Below are 8,320 nucleotides of genomic sequence, written 5' to 3'. Positions count from 1 at the left end.
GTAGCAGGAGGTACGCCGAGTCTAATGGGCTCACATGACTCTGGCAATGTTCTCTCAGTTTCATAGAAGGACCACACCCCAGCAGGACTAAGGAGAAGGGGCCCAGGGGGAGGTAGCAGAGAAGCCTGACCTTCTTTGCCAAGCAAGTGTGTCCTCTCTGCCTTAGGCAACCATATACTGTTGGTGAAAAGAGAAGATTGAAGAATGCTGTCAAACTGTTCCAGAAGAAATGCCTACTGTCATAAATCCACTACCTAAAATACCAAGCCCTACTCAAGTCCCAACTCGAGGGCAAAGCCTTGGCCTGTCTGCCTGGGCAAGAAGCTGAAACAAAAGCAGTGCTCTGAGTGATGGCAGCAAAAGGGGCAGGGTTCAGGATGGCTCCTAGGAGCCTTGACACCAGGACAGCCACAGCAGAACCTGCCCTTGGAGCAGAGCCACCACTTGACAAACAAGTCAAGCATCAGGTTTGTGCCAGACACAGGGCTTGTTCATGGTGGAGGAAGCCAGGAGTTTGCAGGGGAGGCAAGAATGGCCATGGGGCTTGGCTCTTCACAGGAACTGAACAGGCTGGCTGGACCAAATGCATTGACTCTTGCAGACGGATCTTGTTTTTGTAGAGCTCCTTTCTTCCTCCCTTCCCACTGCAGGGCAGTGTTAGGAGAAAGTGTAGGCCTTAGAAACGGAAGTGGCTTCAAGTCTTATTCTGCCTTTGCTAGTTTTGTGACCTTGAGCAAGTTGCTTAACCCCTCTGAACCTTAATTTCCTCATGTGTAGGACGAGGACCATTATCCTTACCTCTGAGAGTAGTGGCAAAGACTAAACGAGCTAATCTAGATGTACCCTGAAGTGCGGCATGAGTAACTATGACATGGGGACAAATATTTTTTAATTCTAATAGTTATATGTTTATTTAAATACACATTAGAAAAATAACTAACATGCCAAACCATTCTATAGATATTGATTGGTAGACAGCTAAAGTAGGTATATAAGTTAAAGAAAACAAGAGAGTTGATTTAAAGAAAACTACTAAGTAGAGTAGATAATGGTATAGCTGGTATAGACATGGCAAAACCCATGAATGTGCTATATGAGTGACTGAGGAGTGGGAAACTGTACAGAACCCAACACAGTGGCTGGCACATGGCAGGCTTTGGAGGTCTCTTCTCCTTCTTTCTCTTCTACTCCCAAGAGATGAAGGAGAGTAGGGAAGGGAGGAGGAAAGAGGGAGGAAGTAAACCTACTTACTTATGTACCTACTTGACTTGTAAGTCTATTTCAGCCCCACCCTTCTTGTTCCAAAGTTTCCCTTTATGTAGGAATTGCCTCCTTACCTCTGTTTCCTCCCAGATGCAGCTCTTAGCTGTTCCACTAGAACATGATTTTTGCCTTAAGTCTTCTGATATAATCAGGTATTGGAAGCTCTAACCACCTATACTAAATCCTCACAGTGCAGTACGTCCTCTGGCACTTTGCAGGAGATAAACGTTTTAATGGATGTGAGAGAGACAGAGACAGAGACAGAGAGAGCATGAGAGTTACTTATGGGAGGAGAGGGACCAGAATTCAGGAGGGGGAGGCTGTGGGGCTACAGAGTCAGATCATGACTCTTGAGTCTTTGGGACTCTCCTGAGTTGTCTTCCTGTTTCCTAAATATTTTTTTTTTTTTTTTTTTTTCTCTTGAGGAAGTGAAAATTCAGAGAGGGGAAGTGATTTGCTCAAGAAAGCAGCAACTTAAACCTGCATATCTCAGTTCTTGGTCCTATTTCTTGCTTTCTTTCATAATGGGGACTCTGGGCTTTACAATCCTAGGAGAACCAAAGCAGTTCTTAAAAATAAGCTCTGCTGGGCTTCCCTGGTGGCGCAGCGGTTGAGAGTCCGCCTGCCGATGCAGGGGACACAGGTTCATGCCCCAGTCCGGGAGGGTCCCACATGCCGCGGAGCGTCTGGGCCCGTGAGCCATGGCCGCTGAGCCTACGCGTCCGGAGCCTGTGCTCCGCAACGGCAGAGGCCACAACAGTGAGAGGTCCGCAAGCTCCGCTGTTCAAAACAAAACAAAAGCCAAAACACTGGGACTAAATATCTCTAAAACCCATACTCTCTCAGGTCAAGGCCCGGCTTTTACAAAGCACAGTTGAATGGGCGCTGGAGAAAGAATCCCTGCCTGGATGAAGCTTCCATCACATGGAGCTGGGGGGAGGGGCACATGACCCAAATGTCACAGGCTCTCGCTGTTCCTACTGAGATTTAGTAGGTTTTCTTAAGTAAATGCATTTGCTGTATGGCTTTAGAATAATTTCCAGAGACTTTATATGATTTTTAAAATAATTTTCACCATTTAGATGTTTGTTTTGCTTGGGGGGAGTCCATTAAGTTCCCCACACCACCAGTCACACAGTCACTTTTCTCATGGTGACTGTTTTCTCCCCTTATTTCAAGGATTTTTGGTATGTATATGTATATATACATAAAATATATATGTATACATACATATATACACATATGTATATATACATATACATATATACATGTATATATACATTACATAAAAATATAATAAATTTATATTTAAATATATATATTTTAAGACAATACACATCTTTCAGAATGACCCAGATCTAGAACACCAACAACACCAAAGGCTGGAGAGACTGTGGAGCAATGGCAACTCTTATTCTTTGCTGATGGGAATGCAAGATGTCACAGCCACTTTGGAAGACAGTTTTGCAATTTCTTACAAAACTAAACATGCTCTTACACTAAGGAACTGAAAATTTATGTCCACACAGAAACCTGCACACAGTTGTTTATATCAGCTTTCTTCATAATTACTTCATAATTACATCTTGGAACCAACCAAGATGTCCTTCAGTAGGTAAATGGATAAATAAACCGTACATGAAGAAAATGGAATATCATTCACATTAAAAAGAAACGAAGGGCTTCCCTGGTGGCGCAGTGGTTGAGAATCCGCCTGCCGATGCAGGGGACACGGGTTCGTGCCCCGGTCCAGGAGGATCCCACATGCCGCAGAGCAGCTGGGCCCGTGAGCCATGGCTGCTGAGCCTGCGCACCACAAAAAAAAAAAAAAAAAGAAAGAAAGAAACGAGCTATTAAGTCATGAAAAGACATGGAGGAAATTTAAATGAATATCACTAATTTAATCTAATTACTAATCTAATTACTAATGCAACCTGAAAAGCCTAAACACTGTATAATTCCAACTACACGACACTCTGAAAATGACAAAACTATGGAGACAATAAAAAGATCAGTGGTTACCAGGGACTGGGGAGAGATGGGATGAATAGGCAGAGCACAGAGGATTTTTAGGGCAGTGAAGCTATTCTGTGTGATACTATAATGATGGCTACATGTCATTATACATTTGTCCAAACCCACAGAGTATATAACACCAGGAGTGAACCCTCATGTAAACTATGGACTTTCACTAATTGTGATGTGTCAATGTAAGTTCATCAGTTGTAACAAATGGACCCTCTGCTGGGGGATATTAATAGTGGGGGAGGCTATACATGTGTGGTGGCAGAGGGTATATGAAAAATCTCTGTACCTTTCCCTCAATTTTGCTGTGAACCCAAAACTGCTCTAAAAAGACAAAGTCTTAATTTTAAAAAGGCAACACATATATGACAGACATTACTAATTCCAAAGCTCGTATCCATTCTCTCCATTCTTACTAACAGAACCCCAGTTTTACATGAGGTGGCAATATGTCCCAGCCTCCCTTGCAGTCAGAAGTGACAGCCACACAAGTTCTGAGCAATGAAATGTAAGCAGAAGTAAGCTTAGGATGGTTACCAGACAGCTCTTTTGTGGTCATAATCAGCAGGCAATGCTCTTTGCCTTTTCACCTTCTTTCCTGAAACACAGGGGCTCTGCCTAAAGGTATAGCAGCTGTCTGTGAGCTTGCTGCCTGATGCAGGCCAGAATCTCAGGAAGGGGAACAGAGAGCTGGAAGGAGCCTGGGTCCTTAATAACATGGTACCAGCTCTAGACAGCCTGCCCCAGACTTCTTATTTAGTAAGAATAATAAAATCCCTTGTTTGCTTAAGTCACCATTTCTCAGGTCTCTTTTACATGCAGTCAGTTGGCATTCCTAACTTAATATGTATTTGGTAAATGAATTCAATGAGGATACAGTGAAAAGTCAGTCCCTTTGTTTCCTTAACCACCAGACTCTAGGTCTCTTCCCTAGAGAAAAAGCACCGTTAGCACCTTCTTTTAAATCTTTTCAGTTATTGTCTAAGCACACACAAGTATATGCAAGCATCATTGTGTGTGTCTATTTTTTTCAATGCTCTTTTGATAATAATTTAAGTCTAGAATCCTAAACCTTAAGACTTGCGGGTGTGAAACATACAAAGGTCATTTTGTTGAGATTCTCAGAGAAGGTCAGAGAATGGGCCACACTTGTTGACCATCACTGTGTCCAAAGAGGTGTTCTGGATGAGAGTGTGTAGAACATGTGATTGGTGTAGGGCCTGAAGAGAAGGTCTGACCTACTGACTGACACCAAACCCCACATTTCCAAGGTCTCCATGTGAGTTAGTGAAGAGCCAGGACTAGCACTGTTTCCAGTTATCTAACTAACTGCTCAAATGTCACCCAAATATAATCATTAAGGACAGAGACTCTGAGCCGGAGGAAGTCCTCCTGGCTGTTTTGCTGCGGGGCAAAGCTGAAGAGAGGCCAAGTGTTTGGGTCCTGTTGGAAGCAGATAGTGGCTAGTAAGTTCTTTCATTGGTCCTGTATCGCGATTGACTTGAAATTCCATTTCCTCTCATGTTCCCTGTGCACAAGGCCTGTGAATATTGCCACCTCTCTGAGAGTCAGCCTACTTGGACTTTCCAGGACTTCGTGCTCCAGAGCAGTGAACAGAACTTCTAGTGCCCTGACTCTCTTCCAGCAGACAGGGTTCTAGCATTGTTTGCCAGTCACTCTTCCAGTTTAAAGTCAGTAACTTCCTTGCTGTGAAGGGCCATGTTATGCCAGCACAAGCTTGAGGCCTCTGTAGTTTATAGCTTTCTTTATAGATGCATGAAACTAAGATCTAAATCTTATGCGTGGGATATCCCCACTTGTCCTTGAGAATTGAAGAACCTTTAGTATCGGATACATTCCTGAAGATGAAAATTGCCAATCAAACCCAGCCAAGAACCAATAATTCAAACTGTAAAATAATTCACTCATAAGTCACCTAGTGCCAAATCCATACTTATTTCCCTCATCCAATATACAACAAGATCAAAACAGGATGGAAAGTGCACCCTTTGCACTCATTCAGAGCAGGCTGTTTGAAAAGGTGTGGACAAACTTGATAACTAAGCATGACGGTTGGCTGGGAAAGGCGGGCATCTTACAGAGAAGAGTTGATCATGCGTGATCAAGCCTCTTCCCTTTCTTTTCGCTGCAAAGAATGCCCTTTCTTCCAATTTTTGTTTGTTCATATCTACCTTTTAAGGAGTGGCTCAAATGTCTCTTCTATGAATCTCTCCTCGAGCCCTTTTCACTGTGATTGTTCCCTTCTCACAGCAGGTAAGCCTGCAGAATGCTGCTGCACGGTGTTGTCAGGTTTTCTCTTCTCATCTCCTCTGTTAGGCTGTTAGACTCAACTCTCTAGAGGCAGGGATTCTATTTTATTAATAGTTTTTTTAGAAAAATAAAAATTTTCTTGTTACATAATTTTACTTTCTTGTTAATAATTTATGCATATTCATTCTAGACAGCAGACAATACAGCAAAGCAAAATCAGGGAATACAAACATTTGCATTTTGTTGTACAACATTCTAAGCTCTTAAAATTCCTACATTTAATAACAAAAAAGCAGACTCAGAGATATAGAGAGTAAACTAGTGGATACCAGTGGGGAGAGAGAAAGGGGAGGGGCAATATAGAGACAGGAGATTAAGAGGTACAAACTATTAGGTATGAAATAAACTATAAGAATATACTGTACAAAACAGGGAATATAGCCAATATTTTATAATAACTATAAATGGAGTATAACTGCAAAAATTGTGAATCACTATATTGTACACCTGTAACTTATATAATGTAAATCAGCTACACCTGAATTTAAAAAATTCATACATTTAAAATTCTTACCTTTATAGGTGTATCAAAATTGGATTATCCTATAAATAAAGTTTTAAAATCTTCTTTTATGTTACTCTGTATCATTAACATCAGTGAATATGATGGTATTTTTTTAATGGAAATATGTCATTTTTCTGATTTTTAAAAAATGGAAATATGTTGTTTTTCTGATTATAAAAATATGTGATACGATTTATAAAAATTGAAAGAATACAGAATTGCATACAGTATCAAGATTATCTTTTTTTAACATCTTTATTGGAGTATAATTGCTTTACATTGTTGTGTTAGTTGCTGCTGTATAACAAAGTGAATCAGCTATACGTATACATATGTCCCCATATCCCCTCCCTCTTGAGCCTCCCTCTCACCCTCCCTATCCCGGCCCTCTAGGGAAAGCACCGAGCTGATCTCCCTGTGCTATGCGGCTGCTTCCCACTAGCTATCTATTTTACTTTTGGTAGTGTATATATGTCAATGCCACTCTCTCACTTTATCCCAGCTTACCCTTCCCCCTCCCCATGTCCTCAAGTCCATTCTCTACGTCTCCGTCTTTATTCCTGTCCTGCCACTAGGTTCTTCAGAACCTTTTTTTTTAGGTTCCATATATATGTGTTAGCATACAGTATTTGTTTTTCTCTTTCCGACTTACTTCACTCTGTAGGACAGACTCTAGGTCCATCCACTTCACTACAAATAACTCAATTTCGTTTCTTTTTATGGCGAGTAATATTCCATTGTATATATGTGCCACATCTTCTTTGTCCATTCATCTGTCAATGGACACTTAGGTTGCTTCCATGTCCTGGCTATTGTAAATAGTGCTGCAGTGAACACTGCGGTACATGACCCTTCTTGAATTATGGTTTTCTCAGGGTATATGCCCAGTAGTGGGATTGCTGGGTCATATGGTAGTTCTACTTTTAATTTTTTAAGGAACCTCCATACTATTCTCCATAGTGGCTGTATCAATATACATTCCCACCAACAGTGCAAGAGGGTTTCCCTTTCTCCACACCCTCTCCAGCATTTATTCTTTGTAGATTTTTTTAACATCTTTATTGTAGTATAATTGCTTTACAATGGTGTGTTAGTTTCCGCTTTACAACGAAGTGAATCAGTTATACATATACATATGTTCCCATATCTCTTCCCTCTTGTGTCTCTCTCCCTCCCACCCTCCCTATCCCACCCCTCTAGGTGGTCACAAACCACCTAGCTGACCTCCCTGTGCCATGTGGCTGCTTCCCACTAGCTATCCACCCTACGTTTGGTAGTGTATATATGTCCATGCCACTCTCTCACTTCGTCACAGCTTACCCTTCCCCCTCCCCATATCCTCAAGTCCATGCTCTGGTAGGTCTGTGTTTTATTCCCATCCTACCCCTAGTCTCTTCATAACTTTTTTTTTTTTCTTAGATTCCGTATATATGTGTTACCATACAGTATTTGTTTTTCTCATTCTGACTTACTTCACTCTGTATGATAGACTCCAGGTCCATCCACCTCACTACAAATGACTCAGTTTCATTTCTTTTTATGGCTGAGTGATATTCCATTGTCTGTATGTGCCACATCTTCTTTATCCATTCATCTGTTGATGGACACTTAGGTTGCTTCCATGTCCTGGCTATTGTAAATAGAGCTGCAATAAACATTTTGGTACATGACTCTTTTTGAATTCTGATTTTCTCAGGTTATATGCCCAGTAGTGGGATTGCTGGGTCGTATGGTAGTTCTATTTGTAGTTTTTTAAGGAACCTCCATACTGTTCTCCATAGTGGCTGTATCAATTTACATTCCCACCAGAAGTGCAAGAGTGTTCCCTTTTCTCCACACCCTCTCCAGCATTTATTGTCTGTAGATTTTTTGATGATGACTATTCTGACTGGTGTGAGGTGATACCTCATTGTAGTTTCGATTTGCATTTCTATAATGATTAGTGATGTTAAGCATCCTTTCATGTGTTTGTTGGCAGTCTGTATATCTCCTTTGGAGAAATGTCTATTTAGGTCTTCTGCCCATTTTTGGATTGGGTTGCTTGTTTTTTTGATATTAAGTTGCATGAGCTGCTTGTAAATTTTGGAAATTAGTCCTTTGTCAGTTGCTTCATTTGCAAGTATTTTCTCCCATTCTGAGGGTTGTCTTTTTGTCTTGTTTATGGTTTCCTTTGCTGTGCAAAAGATTTTAAGTTTC

The sequence above is a fragment of the Kogia breviceps genome, chromosome 14 (genome assembly GCF_026419965.1).
Source record: "Kogia breviceps isolate mKogBre1 chromosome 14, mKogBre1 haplotype 1, whole genome shotgun sequence".
Classification (NCBI taxonomy): domain Eukaryota; kingdom Metazoa; phylum Chordata; class Mammalia; order Artiodactyla; family Physeteridae; genus Kogia; species Kogia breviceps.
Note: the sequence above shows the minus strand (reverse complement) of the source record.